Here is a 24,508-nt window from a genome sequence, read left to right on the forward strand (position 1 = left end):
CGGAATACAGCCAGTTTCAAGTGATTGCGTGAACAATTTTGTCAAAAACATAGAACAATACAATTTTGTGTTGATAAGAAATTTGGAATTGATGTTGTCTACTCCACATGATGACGTAACTTTTTGTTTTTCAATTAAACGTACAATGCCAGAGATGTAAAACATAATTGGTTCCATAGAAAGTACGTCAAGTGGTTGGAATGCCGGATAAACGGTGACAGTAGATGTGGAGAACGCAGTAGTGAACACATCATTAAATAATGCAGCACACTCATCACTAGGAACCGTAGCTCCATCTGGGGTTTTAAGAGTAATCGTTGAGTTATCCTTATTTTGGTTAATGACATTCCAGAATTGCTTGGGATTATTGACCAACATACATGGTAGCGTGGTATTGAAAAATGAATTCCGAGCCTCTTTCAGTGCAACTTTGTACTGGGCGGCGGTTAACCTATATGCATGCCGTTGTGATTCAGAATTGGATAATTTTGCGGATCGGAATAAACGCTTCTTTTTGTAGCACAATCTTTTCAATGAACGGTTATACCATGGTGCCTGCCTGCTAGATGTGATTGTTTTAATTGGAACGAAGTCACTTAATAAAGAGGCCACCTTTCTTTTAAACAAGTTCCAATTCTCATTAACTGATCTGTCTTCGAAGCCCAGTAAAAAGCTGTCGAGAAATGAAGCAAGCTCACAATTTATTCCGTCAAAATCTGCCCTTTTGTAGTCCCGGATTTGCTTTCGGTTGTTTGTGCGACGAAAAACGGCAAAATTTGCTGTGAAGTGCAGAATTGAATGGTCGCTACAACCGGGTAGGTAAGTAAGAGGAGAAATATTTTCAGGCGCAGAAGTAAGTACAAGGTCTAAAACACTGGACGTTGTCAATGTAACTCTTGTAGGCTGGGTAACGAGTTGGGAAAAATTAAAATCACCACACAGGCTCAAGAAATTGGCACATTCATTCGAAAAGGGACTAGGTTGAGGAGGTACCATGGACCACACAATGCTTGGGTAATTAAAATCGCCCATTAAAATTATGGGAACATTAGGAAAATGTTCAATGATCTTGTTGACGGCATCATAAAACCCATCGAAAAAAGAGGGACAAGACGAAGGTTGTCAATAACAGACCCCTACAATAAGTTTTTTGAAGGAAATGCCGACCTCCACCCAAACAACTTCTAGGTCACAGGTAACAGAAATTGGAGAAGAGAAAAGGCTATCTGCGACAGCAATTAATACACCCCCTCCGCACCTTTCTCCCCTATCACGACGATAAACGTTAAAGTTTTTCCTGCATTTGAAAAGTTCACTATTCGCCACTTTTGCTGATAACCACGTTTCAGTTAAGGCAATCACGTCTGCTTCGCTAGAATCAATGATACTGCAAAGATCATCGCGTTTCGGCAATAAGCTTCGAATGTTTGTGGAAAGAAAAGAAAGCCAAACTTTCTGCGCCGGCGCAAGACCCCCACCTCTCGCTGACCGTTATTCTACTAATGTTGTTGGCGAACAGGCGGCGGCGGTTTCTGCATCTGAAGCGTTAAAGTGCGCAAAGATACCGATGGGCAGCTAACAAACTGCCCAGGGCTTGTCTGTGCGGGCCTCGCGTCTTCCTCCCAGCGTCCCGTGCGCGCGTTTATCAAGCCAAGCAAACCCACTTATGGAGATTGCCCAAGATTGCTGCGACCGCTCGGCAGCTAAAATACCAAGAAAATGCGGAGCGCTTGTGTGTGCGTACCGTACAGCGTCCCGTGCGCACGTTCGTCTAGCCAAGAATACCTACTTAGTACGATTGGCCAAGATTGGCAAAAAAACCTCCAGCGTTCGCCGTAATCTTAGCAACACTGGCTTGAACGAGAAAGATACGCCATAGCCTGTACTTCTATAAGATAATCACTTATAGTCCAGTGATTATCACTTCCACAAAAAATGGAAGAAGCTCACACTTAAAGCAACAATGATGGAGTAAAGGTCGTTGATGCAGCGAAGACGGAGCAAATCGACTGGAATCGTGGACCGAAACCGTCGTGATCGTCGTGAAGGCTGCGAACATCTTCGCCACCTCCAGCTCTGGCGCGTTATTGTGAGCGTCCTTCATTTTTTCCTTACCCCAAGTCCTTTTTGTCTGAGGTTTTCCCGGATTTCCTGTATTCGCGTACGTCTTGCCTGTTCTTTCTGTAGCCGTTTCGTTACACTAAAGGTGGTGTACTCCGGATTATATGCGGCTGCTAAGAAGACTTTATTTCTGGTTATAATTTATCAGCTGGTAACATAAATACATGTAGAATTTGTTGCAGCGGTTACAATTTTCGGGGTTCAGTGTGTTGTACCACGAGCACCATGTTCCGGGTGTTTGCTGGAAAGGTTCCAACCGCTTAACGGGCAAGACATGCAGATGCTGAAAACCGCAAAACTTGCGTACATTACTATTGCTGCCACTATTAAAGAACCAACTGCTTTATTTTTACAAAAAAATTGGATCGCATCCTCGCAATTTTTTTGCTGTCTAAAAAAATTGTGGCACACTTACTCGTGGGCTCCCTGACTATTACTACGCAACTATAAGGCAAATAATAGAGTACAATGTAAAAAGCGCGAGGACGTAGATAGGGTGTACAACATTTAAATTTACTTTATAATTCTTGAAGACTTAATTTCTATGTTTCCACAATTTTTTCCACTCTCTTCAGCAGAACCGGTTTAAGATCGACTGTTCTAAAATTTGAAAAGCCGCAAAACATTCTCACTATCGGCGCTCTCTTTAAAGAAGCGATATCTGAAATGTGTTCTATTGCTGAGAATGTTCATGCCGAAACACAAGTGCTGGTTTATTTTGGTCATTATTCATTGGAAGGATGTTTACCGCTTCCTTTCGTGCGGGCGAACGTGGCCTTTTCGTTCCCCCGAAATAACTTTTGCCAAAGCGGAGATATGGATTATATAGAACACAAAAAAATTAACTCATTAGAAATAGTCTGGGGTCTATCAAATCCTGAGCATAGACAAAAAGCGGATGACAGATGCAGACAGCACCGTTCTTTCGGACAAATAACGCTTTGATCAGCCAAGGCATATACAGAGTCTAAACAGCCAATTTGTAAGGAATCAGTATTCGTCAATTGTAAGAGAATGCCACTTACACTTTTTTACCAAACCAAAAGAGAATCCGACTGATGCATAGTTCTATTATATAGTCGCAAGGCAAAGACGTAAGGACTGTTTGATAATCATTTATACGATTTACAGCACTTTTCCTGGTGACACCAAAGATCGGGGCAAAGCAGCGTCTGACTGCAATCGAGCTTCCACTTCCTGTACGAGCGTCCTCGTCTTCGTCGTGACTGTCTGCCTGATAATATATCGGGGAACAAGCAGAGGGAAAACGAAGTGACCTTTTCATTCCCTTCTAGAAGGCTCTTTTTTTTAACGAGTACGAAAATAAATGAACTTCTCCTTCTCTCAGCATAAAGCGTTATTGAAAAAGTGGCATTATTGAAGTGAAGGCCAGTGAAAAACTAGACTACCGTCATAATTTTATACCTGGTGGATATTTGACTATCCATATTCAGGATTTTCAATCGTCCTCATAATCATCATCACAATCATCACCAGCCTGTCTACACCCACTGCAAGGCAAGGACCTCTACCACAGGTATCCAATTATGATGGTCCTGTGCTACCTGCGACCAATTTATCCCCGCAAACGTCTTGATGTCATCTCCCCATCTAACTTTCCACCGCCCCCCACCACGCTTGCCTTCTCTAGGGATCCACTGTATTAGCCTTGCTGACCAACGAGTATCTTGCCTTCGCATTACATGTCCTCCCACTGGAAGATTGGGAAGGGAACCACCTTCCCAATCTTCCAATCATCCGGAATACAGCCAGTTTCAAGTGATTGCGTGAACAATTTTGTCAAAAACATAGAACAATACAATTTTGTGTTGATAAGAAATTTGGAATTGATGTTGTCTACTCCACATGATGACGTAACTTTTTGTTTTTCAATTAAACGTACAATGCCAGAGATGTAAAACATAATTGGTTCCATAGAAAGTACGTCAAGTGGTTGGAATGCCGGATAAACGGTGACAGTAGATGTGGAGAACGCAGTAGTGAACACATCATTAAATAATGCAGCACACTCATCACTAGGAACCGTAGCTCCATCTGGGGTTTTAAGAGTAATCGTTGAGTTATCCTTATTTTGGTTAATGACATTCCAGAATTGCTTGGGATTATTGACCAACATACATGGTAGCGTGGTATTGAAAAATGAATTCCGAGCCTCTTTCAGTGCAACTTTGTACTGGGCGGCGGTTAACCTATATGCATGCCGTTGTGATTCAGAATTGGATAATTTTGCGGATCGGAATAAACGCTTCTTTTTGTAGCACAATCTTTTCAATGAACGGTTATACCATGGTGCCTGCCTGCTAGATGTGATTGTTTTAATTGGAACGAAGTCACTTAATAAAGAGGCCACCTTTCTTTTAAACAAGTTCCAATTCTCATTAACTGATCTGTCTTCGAAGCCCAGTAAAAAGCTGTCGAGAAATGAAGCAAGCTCACAATTTATTCCGTCAAAATCTGCCCTTTTGTAGTCCCGGATTTGCTTTCGGTTGTTTGTGCGACGAAAAACGGCAAAATTTGCTGTGAAGTGCAGAATTGAATGGTCGCTACAACCGGGTAGGTAAGTAAGAGGAGAAATATTTTCAGGCGCAGAAGTAAGTACAAGGTCTAAAACACTGGACGTTGTCAATGTAACTCTTGTAGGCTGGGTAACGAGTTGGGAAAAATTAAAATCACCACACAGGCTCAAGAAATTGGCACATTCATTCGAAAAGGGACTAGGTTGAGGAGGTACCATGGACCACACAATGCTTGGGTAATTAAAATCGCCCATTAAAATAATGGGAACATTAGGAAAATGTTCAATGATCTTGTTGACGGCATCATAAAACCCATCGAAAAAAGAGGGACAAGACGAAGGTTGTCAATAACAGACCCCTACAATAAGTTTTTTGAAGGAAATGCCGACCTCCACCCAAACAACTTCTAGGTCACAGGTAACAGAAATTGGAGAAGAGAAAAGGCTATCTGCGACAGCAATTAATACACCCCCTCCGCACCTTTCTCCCCTATCACGACGATAAACGTTAAAGTTTTTCCTGCATTTGAAAAGTTCACTATTCGCCACTTTTGCTGATAACCACGTTTCAGTTAAGGCAATCACGTCTGCTTCGCTAGAATCAATGATACTGCAAAGATCATCGCGTTTCGGCAATAAGCTTCGAATGTTTGTGGAAAGAAAAGAAAGCCAAACTTTCTGCGCCGGCGCAAGACCCCCACCTCTCGCTGACCGTTATTCTACTAATGTTGTTGGCGAACAGGCGGCGGCGGTTTCTGCATCTGAAGCGTTAAAGTGCGCAAAGATACCTGGTAGCTCAAACACTGTGTCATTGGCGTGATTGTAGCTGTAGCATTTTTTATTCACCTAAAGTTTTTTATATCTCAGCTTGTATGGCGAATTTTGGGCTTGACCAAATTCTAGCAGCTTTTTCTTTGCTTGCCGCGTTGGCAGCGAATAATCTTCGCTAATGCTGACACCAATGTCGGCAAGCTTAGAAGCAGAAAGCAGAACTGTTTGCTTCATTTTAAAGGAAGAAAATTTGGCTACTACCGGCCTACTTTTGTTTTGTGCAAAATTACCAATCCTGTGCGCCCGTTCAATCTCGTCGTGGCCTATAGACAGCTTCAAACTGCCAGTGATGACGTTAATTAGCTTATTCAAATGCTGTTCAAATGCTTTTGGCAAAGCACCGATTGAAAAGTAATTATGTATTTTAAAGCAAACTCTAAGGAATAACGAACAAACGAGCTATATATAGTCCTACTTAAGTAACCAAAAACAGTTGGTTGCTTTTAACAATCATTCTTCCTGTATACTTGCTGTTTACTAAAGCGACCCCCAGGCTTGGGGCTGGTTCCCCTTGTGCCTAATGTATTCTTCAACGATATAGTGTGCGATACCACCGTAATTAGTGAAATTTATGCCTGCTCTTCCAAATACCAATTTTTCTTGAACTGGCGGGTAAACAATGCTGTTCCTTCGAGGGTGGTTTTGTAAATGTTAATCCATTTTGGAGAAACTCGCAGGTCTGAATAAGTGAGATAATACAATTACATTCTCTGTGCCTACTACTAACGAATTCTCCCTGAAGCGGATTCTTAAAATAAGCTTTTGTTGTGGATAACAAAAAGCTAAACTATACTGACATATTCACTTGTGGAGCTCCCCACAAAACTATTTTCCTGCGAAGAGCTTTGAGACCATCTCAAGCTGTCCGCCTTATTGGATACGAATCCACAGCGCTGCGAGTACTTGACTGCATTGATATTGCCAAGTATCAATTCACTCAAGCTAATATTTTTACCTAAAAACGGCAGAAAGAACGTTTTACTTATTTATTACAGCTATTCACGAACCTCAGTAAGCGCACTAATTGTTACACCAAGCTTACCCTCACTACAGAAAGCAACCATATATCACGATTGAAACATTTGTTGCCGAAGAATAATGGACATTACAAAATATATTGTAGTAGAGTAATTTTATTTTATTCATGTTACGCCGCTAGACGACGCTATGATCGCACAATAGGTTTGTTATGTGCCCCAATATAACTTCGAAAATTCATTTTGCTTACACTGTTTTACCTACAGAGCCTAATAGGTGGCTAAGCAAATCTAGGAAGTTCCAAAATTGCGTGGGTGTTTGCTTTGTTCTTACTGTCGAAAACACGAGCCATTGATTTATTCGCTTGGCTTTTGTTATGTTTCTATGTGTTTGTTTCTTCTGCAAAACGCGACTGATTGTTTCATCTGTTTCCTGTGTATTGTATGGTCACCTTTCATATGTACTCACCTGTTAATGACACTCCAAGAGTAAATAAATAACTCAATAGAATAAATAAACACATATTCCCTACACTTAATCAATTCTTTTTGGAGCCGCCGCACAAGAGGCAAGCGCCGCAGACACGTCTGTATGTATGTGTAATAGATCGATGTGTTTGTAATAGGAATGTATTGCATGTATGTAGCAATTCCTCATGAACTCGATGCCCTTAATTTTTACCCCATGGAGCCTTGACTGCCATAATTCTTCAATAAACCCACTTTTCTCTGACTGACTCACATTCTTTTACGCTACATTCGTTTTTCTTTCCGATTTCAGTGTATACGGACTCCAGGTGTTGCCTCGAGTACGCACCATGCCCCGCCAGAATCAGGAAAATCTTGCCCCCTGCCAGCTGTTTTCTCAAAAAATGTCGTCGGAACTTGCAATTGATTTGGAGTCGTGCCAATTACAAAGCATGTGTTTTTACTTCTCCAGAAACCGGGCCGTCGAAGGTCTCCTTTCATGCATTCAGCGAAAGTAATGCAATGTTTCTTTCTTTACTCAAGGCGTTATGCAAAAGTGGTCGTGAAGACTTTCGTAAGCGCGTTTAGACAACGTATCCTCCAATACGTGTCGACGTGTTTTGTATTTTCGTCGCCGTTGCATCCTGGGGTGCAGTGCGTCCGATACGAGTGCATCTATGCCGGAAAAACCGGCCGGTGTCCTCCTCCGGCTACACCGAAGGAACAACAAGCACAGGAGGAAAACCAAGTCCGGATGTTTCGACGGGATGTTTGTGTGCCGAGACAGCGGGTCACCCACCCTCGAGAGAGGGACACGAACAGCTGTAAGATATCAAAGAAAACCAGTGGCAATCGCGGAACTTTTCTTTTTGACTTCCTATAGAGATATTTGGCGGTGAATAAAAGCACGACACTGGTCCGTGTGGCCGTTCAAGTCGCCGCTGATTTAGCCGCTTTTCTTCATTCATCCAGAAGGTAAGCGTTTACGTGAGTGAGAAGAACTTCTTGCTGGGCTAGTTGGTGAATAGATGCCATGATTTGAAGCGCAACAAAAACACACGGACGAAGAACAGTGTAGACGAGACAGGCGCTATCTCAAGCGTCTGTGTCGTCTACAGTGTTCTTCGTCCGTGTGTTTTTGTTGCGCTTCAAATCATGGCGTTTACGTGAGTGTTTCTGAACTTTCTTAAAGACACTGAAATTTGCTGATACAGATTTTAATATTAAGATTTTAATACTGACGTCACCCTATTGATCGTCAGAGACCATGAGTGAAGCGTTGCAGACGCCATGCGGTTTTTTTGTATTGAAATTTAAATCGATCGTAAAAAATCTATGTAAGCCAGCACTTCAATGCTTTATTCGTGCCGTACAGTTTATTCGGCGGTTTTCGCCCCATTTTCTCGCAATATTATATTCTTGAAATATATTTCAAAAATCTCCCTTATTGCAGAGAACTTCGAAAAGAACGCTCTAATGTCCAAAATAACTTTACCGAAACGTGACCCGGACCAGTGTTTTTATTTTTCTTTCCAGTCTGCTGAGAAATACCTTAAAATATCCGGCTAAAATTTTATCTTGACTAGAAAAGGGGTTAGCCGAGGGTGAGTATAATAAATAGTTTATTATTTAAAATGTTACTTAAACATCGCATTTTAAACGACGATTTTTCTTGACTTTAGAAGCCACCTTGCTGCAAAAGATATAATATAGAGACCACTTGTTGTTGTGGTATCACCGCTGTGCACTCAACATTTACGCAAAACTCCTAGAAGCAGGAAACCTACTAGCTTAAAATGTTTCTTGCAGGCGCTATGGAATATACAAAAATTCCTCAAAAGTGAGACGCTGTCGTGCGACTAAAGGAAAGGCTACGCGCGATTTTTGTGAAGAATATGCTTTGCCTTTTAAGATTTCAAGCCTCGTGGTTAATGGAAACGTTACTTTCTGTATTTTTAAACGTTTGCAAAATCAAGCGTCGAACGTTTTGCTCCAAGTTTCATCTCTCTCATGGGAAGGTGCGAGTGGGTAATCCAGCCGTCCTCAAGATTAGTGCATTGAGAATGTGCAGAAATACCAAACACAACTGGCGTTTTTTCAAAATGCGTGTGTATTTCACACTCAAAATAACGCTTGCAGTCATTACGCTATAAAACAAAAGAAGGAAAAGCTATATAGAAGAACAACAAGTACTAGTAGAAGCGCATTCGCTGTTAGTTTAATGTTATTATATGTTATGATATTACTTTTGGGGGTTGTTGTTGTTGTTTCATAACTTTATTACACCGTCCTCTAACATTCTGAAATAGTCTCTAACCACCGACCCCTCTGCAATGACCCTTGGCCCTGAGGACACATAAAAGAATAAATAATGAAAGCACAGCTAAATAATTCTTGTTGGTTTACAATCGCCGGTACCAGAGGCCTCTGGAGTAAATGTCTCAGTTTATTCCTTGATTATGGCGCATTTTTTACTTTATCCTGCAGTATAGTGAATGTATGATATCTATACTTAACAACTTTCTTCCTTCTTTTCGTATTTCACCATTGGAATAGTTTCGCCAAGTACACAAAAATAATGATTTCCGATAAACGCATACACAACTTTAGAACTGACATGCGTTTGTTGATGATAAATAGGAGGGTCACGAAGAGTTTGGTCGAAGATATGTCCCTCCAAAAACGCTAATATTTCAACGGTTTTACTGCAGGTACTCAAGATGGGATCCAAAATATTCTTCGGGCTGCTTGTAGCGGTCGTCTTGCTCGCTGCAGTCGCCGAAGGGCAGCGTGAGTGTCATTCTGTTGTTTTTGAACACTTATCATCATCATCGTCATCTTCACAATGAAGAGACCTCTCTGATTGATTTAAAATACTCCTATAAGCGCAGTCCGAATCTGTTCCTTCTAGTCAATTTTTCTTATCTCTAGCAACTTTCGGTCTATCGCCTTTTCAAATTCTACTCATGTCTCTTGCTGGGAACTTCATTTCGTAGATAGTCCACAGGTTGTCAGTTCGGGGCCCTAAATGTTCGCCTCCCTCGACTGATTTGGCATAATTTTAGCTAGGCCATCATCCACCCGACTGTGCTCCATAGTCATTGAAGCTCGCTTTTTTCGGATGCTCTACATTTGCAATATTTTCATGGCTAGTTGGGGACCACCTCGGGTTTCTTGCAAAGTTCTTAGTGAGCTCCCAAGATATTCTGAGCAATAAGACATCACCGGGCGTGGGCATTTGTTGGGTACCCTTTTATGACAAAGGTAGCCGAGTCAGCGCTTTGTCTGACTGCGAAATTCTCTCTTGCCCGTAATAATTGTATGCCTGATTTCTTTCCGGTGGTTTGTATCGAGACTCCTACCTTGCCCAATATGGTCACGATCATCTGTGACCTCAATTATTTGAAAGCACATAATGTAAGAGGCGAGTTCTCCATGTCTGTTTACATCTATTTCGTCTTACTCCTATTTGTCCGTATACTTGCGAGAGGGCTTTGTGAAGGCAAATACTGAAGTAATCATGGCAGCTCTTCTGTGTTATCACCAAAGTACAGGATGTTATCCGCAAATGTTGCTTAGAAATAAAGGTATTCTGCCATTTTTAGGACAGCAGTTATTTCAACATCTCGAAAATCGCCATTATTTATCATCACTATTATTCGTTTGGAGATTCGTGATTATTCTCCTGTCCACATCTGCTGACCCTGTGTTCAATATCGTTGTGGCATTTTCAAATTTGATTTTGTTAATGCTGGAATCTAGCAAAGCGAGGTATGCAGTTTTCAACTGCTTCACGGAAGACGTTTTGTGAAAGCAAATAGCCATATAACATTTCTTGTACTTTTATACCATTTATGATGTTCCTTGCATTTTTAGGTTCGTGTGGCAGTAAATCTCTGGTCACCTTTTGTTTTCATTTATTGTAGTCCCCTTTCCTTGGGTTCCCCCCCTTCGGTATGCTTCTTCGTAATATAGCCATGATTCGACTTTCTGTCTTCTCGTGATCTATTTTGACAGCTGCAACAATTTAAATGAATTTCTTTAGCTTGAGCCGTGTCTTTGTGTTTTCATTCGTTCATGTGTTCATCTATTTTGTTTGTTTAGATTGTTCACCACTTTGATGTCCCTGTTCCCGATCTCATATCGCTACAGCAGAATGTGATGCTTTCTTCCTTACACTGTGGCTTAAACATCATATACGATGTAATACATTATAAAACGTGATTTAAATTTAAAAATACAATATATAAAAAACGTAATACAAAGGCGTAGCCCATCTGCGCCCTTACTCTACGGTTACAGCCGTCGACTCGTTATCTTGAGCCATTGAACTCATTCATAGAAGGTTTTGTTTTAGGGCTCTTCCTTAATATCATTATTTCTCTTCTTGGATACAGCGAATCGTACATTTCATCGGCCTATCGCAACTGGTCATCAGCTTGCCTAGCACTTCAACAACATGCACTACATAATTAATGGCGTTTATTTAAAGTTAATGTGAATTTTAAATTGACTGTTTCGTCCCCTGTGGTCGTTTCCTTTTCCACCTTTGTACTTAACTCTCTTGCCAGAATTTCGTAATAGGTGTTTACCTGAATCATTATCTATTCGGCACCTTCGTAGAAGTGTCACGGACATCACATTAGCGGTTCGTTGGTGCCAAAAGAATGGCCCATAACTACTCAGGGGGATTGGCCAGGAAATGTGCACAAACTGGGAAAAAAAATAGACACTGGTGCATAGGATTGCACAACTTACAACTTCAGCCTCCTCTTTTCCTTCATTACAGAGACCTCGACCATGTCTCCAATGATGAAGAATTATTTCTCATTGTTTGCAATATTGCTGTGAAAAAAAATGCACCCGGGCATATGCCCGATGCAAAAAATGCATCTGGCATATTTGCAAGAATATGCCGGATAGTAACTATTTCAAAGCCAGTTATCTTCATCATCATCATCATCACCAGCCTATCTACGCCCACTGCAGGGCAATGGCCTCTCCCATTATTCTCCAATTATCTCGGTCCTGTGCCAACTGTGACCAATTTATCCCCGCAAACTTCTTGATCTCATCTGCCCATCTAACTTTCGGCCGCCCCCTGCCACGCTTGCTTTCTCTAGGGATCCACTCTGTTACCCTTAATGACCAGCGGTTATCTTGCCTTCGCATTACATGCCCTGCCCACGTCCATTTCTTCTTCTTAATTTCTACTAATATGTCTTTAACACCAGTTTGCTCCCTGACCCACTCAGCTCTCTTCTTGTCCCTTAATGTTACACCTATCATTTTCCGCTCCATTGCCCGCTGAGTCGTTCTCAATTTAAGTTGAACCCTCTTAGTGAGCCTCCAAGTTTCTGCCCCGTAGGTGAGTACTGGTAAGATGCAGCTGTCATACACTTTCTTCTTCAGCGACAATGGTAGGCTGCTATTCATTATCTGAGAATGTCTGCCATACGCACCCCACCCCATTCTGATCCTTCTAATAATCTCTGCCTCATGGTTGGGATCTGGGGTCACAACTTGGCCTAAGTAGATATATTCGCTTACCACTTCCACTACCTCGCCACCTATCTCAAACTGCTGTGCTGTCCCGATGTTATTGATCATTACTTTAGTTTTCTGCATATTAATTTTCAGGCCCACGGTTCTACTCTGTTCGCCCAGTGCGGAAAGCATGCTTTGCAATTCGTCCCCCGAGTTACTTAGCAAGGCAACGTCGTGAGCAAATCTGAGGTTACTGAGGTATTCTCCATTAACCCTTACTCCCACCTGTTCCCAATCCAACGTTCTGAATACTTCTTGTAAGCATGCTGTGAATAACATTGGAGAGATTGTGTCTCCTTGTCTGACACCCTTCCTTATAGGTATTTTACTGCTCTCCCTATGGAGAGTGATGGTAGCTGTAGACCCATTGTAGATATCCTCTCGTATTCTTACATAATGCTCATCTACCCCCTGGTTCCGTAATGCCTGAATGACTGCTAGGGTCTCGACCGAGTCAAATGCTTTCTCATAATCTATGAAGGCTATATATAGGGGTTCAGTATACTCAGCGCACTTCTCTATCACCTGATTGATCGTGTGAATATGGTCCATTGTTGAATAACCTTTACGGAACCCTGCTTGTTCTTTAGGTTGACTGAAATCTAAGGTTGCAGAGATTCGGTTAGCGATTACCTTGGTAAATACCTTGTAGACGACTGACAGTAAGCTGATCGGCCTGTAATTTTTCAAGTCCTTCATGTCGCCTTTCTTATGGATTAGGATGATGTTCGCGTTCTTCCAAGATTCCGGTACCATTGCGGTCATTAGGCATTGCGTATACAGGTTTGCCAGTTTTTCAAGTACAATTTCTCCGCCATCCTTCAAGAGGTCTGCTGTTATCTGATCCTCACCAGGTGCTTTGCCCCCTTTCATTTCTTTCAAAGCCTTCCTTACTTCTTCGGTCGTTACTGGTGGGATGCCTATCTCCTCTGAGCTACTGTCTCGTTCGGCATTATCCTGTATGTCCCGGCTACTGTACAGATCCCTATAGAACTCCTCAGCCACTGTGACTATTTTGTCCCTATTTGTGATGACATTGCCTTGCTTATCCTTAAGTGCATACATCTGATTTTTCCCCACGCCAAGACGTCTCTTCACTGCTTTCAGGCTACCTCCGTTCTTTACAGCGTATTCGATCCTCTCCATGTTATACTTCCGTATGTCAGTTGTCTTACGCTTATTGATTAGCTTCGAGAGCTCGGCTAGTTCTATTCTGTCAGCTGCGGTAGAGATTCTCATGGTTTGCCGTTTCCTGATTAGATCTTTCGTCTCCTGTGAAAGTTTACCAGTATCCTGTCTAGCCATAGTGCCGCCGACGTCTACTGCACACTCTGTGATAATGCGGGTAAGGTTGTCGCTGGCTTCCTGTGTCGTAGGCTCGGCTTCCTCGTTAAGGGCGGAATATCGGTTCTGCAGCGCGATCCTGAATTCTTCTACTTTACGTCTTACTGTTTGCTCATTTATCGGCTTCTTTCGTACTAGCTTCTTGCGGTCCCTCCTCAAATCTAGCCTAATTCGAGATTTTACCATACGGTGGTCACTACACCTTACCCTTCCGAGCACTTCCACATCCTGCACGACGCCAGGGTTATCGCATAATATGATGTCTATTTCATTTTTGTGCACCCCATTCGGGCTCCTCCAGGTCCACTTCCGACTCTCCCGTTTACAGAAGAAGGTATTCATTATGCCTAGGTTATTCCGTTCTGCAAACTCAACTAGTAGGTCCCCCCTGCTATTTCTACAGCCCAGACCATAGTTCCCAACTGCCTTGTCTCCAGCCTGATTCTTGCCTACTTTAGCATTGAAGTCCCCCATAACTATGGTATACTGTGTTCTTACTTTAGCCATTGCCGATTCCACATCTTCATAGAAGCGTTCCACTGCTTGGTCGTCGTGGCTGGATGTGGGCGCGTAGCCCTGCACCACCTTGAGCTTGTACCTCTTATTGAGCCTAATTACAAGACCGGCGGCCCTTTCGTTAATGCTATAGTATTCGTCTATGTTGCCAGCTATGCTTTTATTGACTAGAAATCCCCCTCCCAGTTCTCTTCTGTCCTCTAGACCACGGTAACATAGGACGTGTCCATTTTTCAGCACCGTAAAGGCTTCGCCTGTCCTCCTAACCTCGCTAAGCCCTATTACATCCCATTTAATGCCCTCTAATTCCTCGAATAGCACCTCGAGACTTGCTTCGCTAGATAAGGTTCGCGCGTTAAACGTTGCCACGTTCAGATTCCATTGGCGGCCTGTCCGGATCCAGGGATTCTTAGCACCCTCTGCTGCGTCACAGGTCTGACCGCCGCCGTGGTCAGTTGCTTCGCAGCCGCTGGGGACTGAGGGCCGAGGGTTAATTGGCGTATTCATGGGAGGTTGTGGCCGTTACTACACCAGGGTGGCCAATCCTGCTCTGGTGAGGGAGTGCATTACCGGCAATGGTCACCGGGGTCAGGCCGCACCCCAAGCCCCTTTGTGCAATTCCATCAATACGCGGATTGTTTTTTTTTTTTAAATCCGGTGGGAATTGTCCGGCAGTTATCTTCGTGACTGTTCTTTTCCCCGGGGCTTCTCCTCCAAGCCGCAGTAGCGCTGATGATCTGACCCCAGGTATCCTCAACCGGCGAACTCAGCCTCCGATACAAAACTGTACATTTATTTACAGCCCGGCGGGCGACTAAAAAACAGGACTCGCGCGGAGCTCGAAGACGGCGGGCCGAGCTCTCCTGCGCCGGGACCGCGTCTCTCTCCTCTTCATCCTCCCTCCACCCTGCCGCTGGGGGCCAGGGAAGAGCGAAAGCGAGTCCTTCGTTGGGGTCCAACCCCATGTGGTGGCCATTAGCGCATCCGGCGTGAGCAGGCGCGACCTTCCTCGGATAGCGCGGTGTTTCAAGGCGACGCGCGACACGTGCGTTTCATTTGTGTGCTGCTCGTCCCACGGCCCGCGCCAGTTGGCGCGTCGAAGCGCCCGACAAAGCCCTTACCAGTTCTTTTAACATTACCTAGTCCTATAAATACTTATATAACTGCTCCAACCTTCCCCTGAAGGACAGCAAGCCGCTCTCACTAGGAGTATTGTTATAGTAGGGCGTTAAAAAGCGTCAGTGGTGGCCGGTCTAGCGTCAGAGATTGTCAGTACCTTCTGCTGTATTGCTAATGTGACCATTAACTTGATGAGGGCCTTCGCAGGTTCTCGGTAGTGAGGCGATTTAGTCCAGTTGTCATTTGTTAGGGACAGGGACGCTTTGGTAGAAGAAGGCAGCCCGGTGGACACATCCTGTTCAGAATGTGTCCAGAGCTAAGGCTAGTTGTACCCTAGATTTATTCCTAGTATTTTAGCCCTGGCTAAACAAACGTCAGTCGTGTCTGGAGGTGTTATTTGTTTTTTCGACGTGGCAGCTCTCCCACATGAAGTTAAGCCCTCCGATGAGAGGAACTAAACCCTGGCTTCCTGAATGAGCGCATAGTGTCTTAATCAGTAGCCCTAACCGGGCGCTTTCTTATATGACCCTATAGCAAATAGGGTGTCGCCTACAGCCGCAATGCATGTTGAGGATATGACTCTTCAAAATGAACGCTATTTCAATACGACAATTTTTGAAATATGTATGACTTCTCCAATGAACATTTGAAAAAGCAAATGTGAACGACTAATATGAACGACTAATACACAATTAGGTCCTGATTGCAGCAGCTGATCGAATTGCTGTGATTGTGCCCATTATTCTCTTGGTGCCAAAAGCGAGATTTGCGGACGCGTGTGACTATGCGTCCGCAAAAACGAGAGGATGTACAAGTGTTTAGGTGTGGTCAAGTCTTAGCACAGAAGCAAGTAAAGTATTCCTGGGTTTCCATCTCCTTGCGATTTTTCGTCCGCCCGATGCGCCGAGTTCCTGTGCATTCATTAAAACGCCATAAGCTTTCTTCCACTCTTTTGCACTTTATGAGGAGAACAACAATATGGTTTTCTTTTTTTTTCACTCTAAAAACAGAAACGTACTTTCAACGGTCCTTGCTTGCATTGAAGGGCGTCAGGTTTGCTTAGTCATCGTTGCTTCAGGGTAATATACAACACGTCTTAATGCTCCGCCCAACTAAAGTGTCAGTTGTCTGGCCGGCAGGCCAGGGTTCGTGTTACGTCTGCGTATAATTAAAGTTTTCTGCCTCTGATCACACCTTCACAAGTTTAAATTCTGTTTTCGTGTACGCCGAAGATGGTGGGTAATGCCTTGTGTAAGTAATTTTTAATGGACAATTGTCGACAAAAACTCTGAATATGTGCAGCGTCTACTTGCTCTCCTTTCACGGTAACAAGATCTGACTAATGTGCTTTTGTTTGCACAGGTGGTCGTCCAAGCCGACGCTGCGGCCCTGGGGGGGTGTTCAATCAGTGCGGCTCGGCCTGTCCCCGCGTCTGTGGACGTCCCCCGGCTCTGGGTTGCACGCTACAATGTGTGACCGGGTGCTTTTGTCGCCGGGGATTCATTCTGTCTCCACGTGGTGGCTGCATTAGCGAGAGGCAGTGTTTTGGCCGAGGATAAAGTGTACGCTAATAAAAGATAACTTGTCCAGCAAGTCTAAGAAATGCGTTTCTTGACCTAACTGACAGGGGATTTTTTTATTACAGGCTGTTGTACTTGTAGCAAGGCTTCATGCACTTCCTCATTGCAGATGCGGAAATCTTAGTGTTTATAGCAGGTCGTCTCTCAGTGCAAGGAATTGATTGATTGATTGTAGGGTTTAACGCGCCGACGCAACGCAGGCGATGAGGCGCGCCGTAGTGGAGGGCTCCGGATTAATTTAGACCACCTGGGGATCTTTAACGTGCGCCGAAATCTCGTACACACGGGCGTTTTTCTCAGTGCAAAGAAAGCTGCCAGGATTTTTTTTTTTTAGGAGAGCTGATAATTATTACACCGCAAGGAAAAGGTTACGAAAGGCAATCATCAGAGGAAACAGTTGAAGTTACACAAAATGACGAAGAGACAACACAACTGATAGGTGAGAAGGGCGTGTATATATTTATATTCCTCAGAGTAAAAGAGGTTGTGGAGAGCGGCACATCACTGCTCCCTAGCTGGCCTATGCGCCCGATTTTCTACGCGACTCGTACAATCTCCCTGACGTATTGTGGACAGTGCCAAAAAATGTAAAAAAAAAATTCACCTAGAATCCTTGCTAATTTACAGCGCCTGGAAGTAAAGAAATGGCGCATTCCATTCAGCGTTCTGGAAATTACAGTAAAGAGCAAGAAGGCCCACCGGACGCTTGTTGTGCTGTTGTGGCCGTTCAGGTAACCAAAGTTCAGGTTCAGGTAACCAAACTTCAGGTAACCAAACTGGTTAGTTCAGGTAACCAAACTAACAAGGCCCGGGTAAAAATCACCGCAATTTATAAAGGAAGCCCTCTGAGAGTAAAGTAGCAGCATGCCTAAGGAAGACATGTAACAAGGCACACACAAACTTACTACAGTTTCATTTACCTGAAATCTTGTATGGAAGCATGCAAATCTCGCTCATCAGCCGCGTGGGCGTTGCAATTGATGGATTAATTTATTTTCAACAAGGAAATCGAGTTGTGAACAAGTGTTGACTTCTGTTTAACAGCGGAGCTGTTGGGCTGGAGTCCCAGCCGTGCCGGGCGTTGCTTAAAAATCTTCGCAGCAAAGTAGAGAGGAGAAACATTCTAGGCCAAGAACTGTAAGAAAGTGGCATGGAGGCAAGGAGCCGACAATCAAATGTGGGGAGGAGGAGTCACGGCGCAGATGATCGGGTGGGGAGCCGTGCCGGGCGAAGCTGAAAACGGGGCGCAGCAAAATGATGAAGAGGAATATGCTATGCCAATAAGAGTGAGGGGAAGTGACGAGGAGCCCATATGACGACGAGCAAAAGTGGGGAGTGCGCGGCGTAGGCCGGTGCAGATGTTAGGGTTGGGAGGCGAGCGTGGGGGTAGGCTGCGCTTATTGATGACGTGAGCTCGGACGTGCAGGTGTTTTCCTAGTTGAGAGAGACGGCGTGCGCTCCGCGGCATCAGTGTACCATCGATCTGGTCAAAAGATGGGCAAACCGAAGAAAGGGCTCCTTCCTTAGGGGAATCGGGGCGTCGGTGAAGGAGCGGGCAGAGGGAAGCCGATCGTGAGAGCGTCAAGTGGCGTCGAGATGCTTCGGAAATTCCGGGCGAACAGTGCCAAAGCTAGCTTAAAAAGCCAAGTTCAAATTAGTGAAATCCTCCATCTCCGCTTTTTTTTCAGTTTTTGCCTCTCTTAGACGCAGGCGGCTGACTTTTCTCCGTTTTAATTCAACGCGCGTATTAAGCAGAAATTGGTCCAAGCGAGCTTTATTTGCCTCTATTGTACCCTGAACAACGATGGCTGAAACCTTATATTCCATAATGCAGATCTGTTCTTTGGAGCAGAGAAAAAACATTTATTTGGTACCACCAAGATGAATATTTCGTATACCTGGATTTGTCATGCATAAATACTTGGGAAAAACTACTCCTACATATTTTAACTGCTAACCACACTGCACTTATCAAAGTGTCACAAACTCGAGCGTACGACGTATAAAAATACCATATAATTTTTTTAATTTTTTTTGCACAGCACCTCATTCGTGTTAAAGACGTCCGATTCATTCAGTTCGGTTCTATTCGCCCCGAGACAATGCTGGAACTTTCTCGAACGGAGAGGTGGTAACACGCCCACTCGCTGGCTCGCCGGCAAGAAAATACCAAAATAAAAGCTCCGCCGCTCAATTTACACCGAAGCTTCGAGCACACTCGAGGAGGCACGCGTGGCCTTGCTTGTGCTAACCCGCTCCGATGATTCTAGAAGGGAGAAAGAGGTAAGTTATTCACTGACGGCGGCGGGCGCGTGGTGTGTTGTGCCCTCTCTCTCTGCGCCGGCGCGGTTACAAAAAGAGAAGCCGCGCCTAAGCAAACCAGCTACGTTTTAGACGTAGTCATGATGTAACAATGGCACCTGCCAGTTTGTGCATCACACCATCGGCGAACCGCGCCCTGGATGACTCCAACGTACTCCCGTGCCTGGAATCACCGTGATCGTCTCGGACGGCCTGGCCTACAACGAAGCCACGCTTCCCAGGTAGCCGAACCACCTCCGACAGCGGTGCATCGTCCGGCCCGGTCGGTGAATATTGTGGGACTGTGTCTCTCATATGAATTGAACTGTTTCTTTTTTTTTGTTAATTGCTCCACTTCGTAATATCCATTGGTTAACGCTCCTGCGGTATCATTTTGTCTAATTTTGAACTGTTTCTTGCATTTGAATTCGATCTAAGTTGGCTGTCATTATCGATTCATTACCTCGTGTGCGTGCAGCATTTTGCCTGTCTAAATATAAGTCTTTGTGCTGTTTCCATTCAAGGCTCTTGCTCATTCTTGCCGCTCTGGTCGGCGAAAGGCGCACATCAGACGGCCACCCCCTTTGTCGCCTTTGCCCTGTGGATTCGGTGGCGTTTGTTTGCTCGCTTGAGTCGACTCCCCAAATCTTCTGACAGCGCACCCAATTAAGGAAACGGATGCCAATTTCTGGCGTCAGTGACAGGACGTCTGATGTGAGCGGTGAGGAAGAAAAAAAGCTCGAACTTTTTTTGGCATAGGTTGCTATTGCCTTTATCAGTTGGTGCTCTGGTTAACTTTCTCTGTGTAGATATACCTAGTTAGAGTCTAGGGTATTGTGACTAGATTGCGATACATTTGCAATCATGGATTTAGAGAAAATTGTAGCGGTGGACTGCCAACTGGGCCTGTCAGGGGACGAACTACGAAAGTGGGTGGCGCAGCAAGAAAAAGAGGAAAACGAGAAAGCTGAGAGAGCAAGACAGGCAGCTCGAGAAGAGGCTGAGAGACCAAGGCAGGCAGTGCGAGAAGAGGCAGAAAAAGCACAAGAAGACGGTGAGAAAGATAGACAGGCAGCACGAGAAGAGGCTGAGAGGGCTGAAAAAGAAAGGGAGAAAGAATTTCAGAGATAACTTCAGTTGGAGCGAGAGAAAGCGGAGCGAGAAAAGAAAGCCCGCCAGGCAGAGGCCGAAAGGGAGAGAGCGAAATTGGAGCGAGAGGAGAAAGCACGAAATGATGAGATTGAGAAAAAATAAAAACAGAAATCGAGGCACTGCGTTTGGAGAGAGACTCTACGTCAGCCGATCGGAGCATAAGAGAAGCAAATAACAGCGTACGCCTGAACCTGAACAAGCTCCTTGTGGCATTTGACCAAGAAAAAAAGGATGATCTCGACGCCTACATTCGTCGGTCAGAAGGAATAGCCAGAAGCCAAAACTGGCTGGAAGACCAATGGTCTACTGCTCTAAGCTCCCGCTTAAGTGGCGGAGCACTGAACGTGTTTGACAGATTGACCCCAGAGGACGCCGCGGATTACAGCAAGGTCAAGGACGCGCAGTTAAAAAGGTTTCGCGTCACAATGGATGGCTTCCAAGAAAAGTTCAGAAGTGAAACGCCCGCAGATAGCGAAACCGCCACACAATTTGCGGCTCGCCTGAGCCACTACTTGGACCGCTGGACAGAGCTAGTCGAAATAGGAAAAGAGTATGTATCACTGCGGGAGCTGGTGATAAAAGAGCAACTTCTGAATGGGTGTCACCCAAGTCTTTCTGTGTACCTGAAGGAAAGAAGAACGAAGTCTCTTGCCGAAATGCTGGAACTGGCCGACCAGTACCTCGAGGCGCAGAGAAGCAGCAATCTAGGAAGGGCTAAAAGGGAGAAACGAGACGACTCTGGATGCATCGAGCCGGAGAAGGAAACGGCCGGTCAGAAGCCACCGTTCAAGTGTTACCTGGGTAACAAGTTACCTGGGGCACCACGCAAACAACTGCCGGAGCGATTTCGCGGGAAACAACGCTCCAAAATGCGTCAAGTGCGCGCGCCACGGACAAAAGGCAGACGTTTGCAGGAGCAACAACAAAGTGCCTCAAGTTTTGTGCGTCTATTGTAGGCGAACGATTCGTCCCCCTCCCATATCTTGCGTTTCCTTGTGTATTTTATTTTAGTGTCAGTGCTCTGTTTATATTTCGGACCTCTGTTTCCCCTTGCGTCGAGCTGGCGAGCGTGCTCCCAAGGTCATCTCGTTGCTCGCCGTCCCGTGTGCTGTATTTATGACCTACGGAGCGGCGCCAAGACATCCTACACCGGCGGCTAAGTGGTCTGGCACCGGGGCGCGAGACAGACTGTGCCCAGCCAGTCGAGCGTTGGGCATCAGCGATTGTGCGTGTGGGGTGAGAGACCTGATCGGATCGCGAGAAAGCGTATGTGAGCGAAAAGAACGGCGCCACGCCAGCTCTCTTGTCAGTTTTGTACGAACCCAAGTCAATAATTAAACAGTTTGTTTTTGCCTTCTCCTATGAATTGTACGAAAGCTATTATTCGACCGTCTGTCTTCAAGCAAGAAAAGGACCTGAGCGAAAGCTAATTCAAGTAAGTTAACATTTTTCAGAAGTGGGATTGACCGGACCCCAAAATCGCCCAAATCAACGCCTTGAAAAACAACCGGTGTCACCGACAGCCTCCATCGAAGCGTCAGCAGCTAAAACGTCTTCGGCAACAAAGAACAACCGGCCACGGGTTGTGAGTTGACCAAGAACCCTTTTTGCGAACTCAGAGAACCTAGAGCGAGCCATTTGAGCCGGCTATGTTAAGAGGTTTTTGTAGTGTGTGCGTATTTCTTAGTATGGGAGCCTTTTAGTTTTTTAGACCAGTGCGTTGAGTGTAAATTGTAATGAGTGTCGACTGAGCTATGCATTCACTTTTTAGCTGTAGTGCGAGAGCTAGGTGTGAGCGTGGGATGCCAATTATGAGTTTTCCGCATGTTTATGTTACTCGAAGTGCGTTCTGAAGTGTGTCCGTGTTGAAAGAGAGTTTTGTTGCGCGAGTGATCACTTTTGTTTTACACGGCCATTGGGGTTTTTGTTTGTTCTGGGATTGCAGGTTTTTAAACATATGTTTGGCGTGAGAACTGTTTGAGACGACCGTTTAGAAGGTGTGACATGGCGGAAGACAGCGAGCAAACCTTCTGGATGAGCGACCTCATGAAAATAATAATCGAAAAAGAAAAACTCACAACAGAATTTCTTGTTGAGAGAAACAAAGCCGCAGGTGCTGTGTCGACCTTACAGATAATGCCAGACCTCAGTAAGGCAATTCGTGACTTCACGGCTGAAGGCGATTCAGCCTTAGCAAGCGACTGGTTCGAAAATCAGAACAGGACGGCAACACTGCACAAGTGGCCACCAGAGTTTAAATTAGAGACTGCGAACTCCCACTTGGCTGGACCGGCTTTGGATTGGCTCCGTAGCCGTCGTTCGACGATAAAATCGTGGGAGGATTTTGAGACTCGATTCCAACGCAGTTTTGTCAGCCAAACGAATGCAGCAGAAAGGTACGAGATGATGAAAGAACGTGTCCAGCAAAGGAATGAGACCACCACGGCGTACTTTCATGATAAGGTACGACTGTGCACCGAGGCGCGTCTCGACATTCAGGAGACCCGCGAGCAGGTCCTGGTAGGCTTGAGATCAAGCAGTTTGTGTTCCATGTTGATGGGTCGCACGCATGACGATGAAGACGACCTACTCCACGACATCGAGGAGTATGCGCGTGTGGATAGGCAAAGACAAGAACGCGTTGAAGTTGCAAAGGCAAGCAAAAAGGAGGAGTTCGTGCAAGCGCAGGATCCGGGACAGACAGACCGAAAAAAATAAACTGCGCCCCCGACCAAGGGCACAAGACCACCGCTCAAAAACTACAAAGGTGAGCTGAAGTGCTACAACTGTAACTACTACGGCCACATTGCCAGAGACTGCGCCGAACCGAGGCGTGAGCTCAAATGCCTGCGGTGCAGAAAATCTGGGCACACACAACGCCACTGCAAGGAAGAAGCAAACTTGGTGGCCAATTTCGAGGGCAAGGGGCACGGTCCCCTGCTAAAACCGGTGGTGGTTGACGATAAAGCCAAAGTCGTTGGCCTCGTTGACACAGGGAGCTGCAGTTGCATTACGCGCGCGTTTGCGGCCAGCCGTTGCGGCGCCGAGTTGGAGGAAAGCGACATTCCCCTGTACGGTTTCGGGAGCGTCAGCACGTCGGCAGCGACGACACATGGGAGCTTCAGCGCCGGCTTGATAATTGATGGCGTCACAGTGAAGATGGTCCCTATTCTCGTGGTTGCTGATGATGTGCAGTCTGTCGACCTACTCGTGGGACGCACGTTCACAGAAATGCCAAACGTGACATACGGCAGCATGGGAGGTTGCATACGTTTTTGGAGCAGAAGTGACTGCCTGTTTAGACACCTGGAGCCCAATATGTGTGACCACATGACCCTGAGGGTTACAGAAGACACTGCGCTGAAGGCAGAGGTGGTGAACTGGGTTGACCTGTCTGCCGACTCTGACCTCACGGGACCGGTAATTGTGAGTAGAATGGGCAAGGAAGTACTGGTCGATATGTGCGAGGGTAAGGTCAGTTTGCCAGTTTTTCGAGCGCAAGCCAGGATGTGGTTGTCAAGAAAGCGCAACAGTTTGTATGGCAGAGCCAGTTTATGTGTTGGAAGAAGTGTTGGAGGAAGCCTTCACTCCTACAGGAAGTTCGGAGAACGCCAAGCGTAGTGAGTTATTCCTGACGACGGCAAGAGAGCCGATATCACTGCAAGAAGTTGATGTTGGCGGTGGTACTACCTGGATCGAGAGGGTGGAACTTTTGCAGTTGCTAAACCAGTAGCGCGACTGCTTTGCAATAAATATGGAGGAGCTCGGTTGTACATTTCCTCTCGAAATGGACATCAGAGAAATTCCCGGGAGCTTTCGAGTCGCATTACGACCATACAAAAAGAACATGAAAGGAAGTGACACCATAAAGAAGATAGATCGTGAGTGTAGAGCGCGATGGAAAGAAACCGCTTTTATCACGCCGGACGGGAGGCACCGACATATCGAGAGCTTCCTAAACAACGCCGTGAACAAGACGACAAACAGGACGCCGTTTGAGCTACTCCAGAGCTACA

At 45.2% G+C, this 24,508-nt stretch overlaps 1 pseudogene; it reads left to right on the forward strand.

Moving 5' to 3' along the window:
* LOC144168215 (uncharacterized) overlaps positions 1-22,390 on the forward strand; it is a 49,555-nt pseudogene extending 27,165 nt beyond the window's left edge.
* Positions 22,391-24,508: the final 2,118 nt, after the last annotated feature.

The sequence above is a fragment of the Haemaphysalis longicornis genome, unplaced genomic scaffold, assembly GCF_048455015.1.
Source record: "Haemaphysalis longicornis isolate Haplotype H1 unplaced genomic scaffold, Haemaphysalis longicornis Haplotype H1 scaffold_2, whole genome shotgun sequence".
NCBI classification, from domain to species: Eukaryota; Metazoa; Arthropoda; class Arachnida; order Ixodida; family Ixodidae; genus Haemaphysalis; species Haemaphysalis longicornis.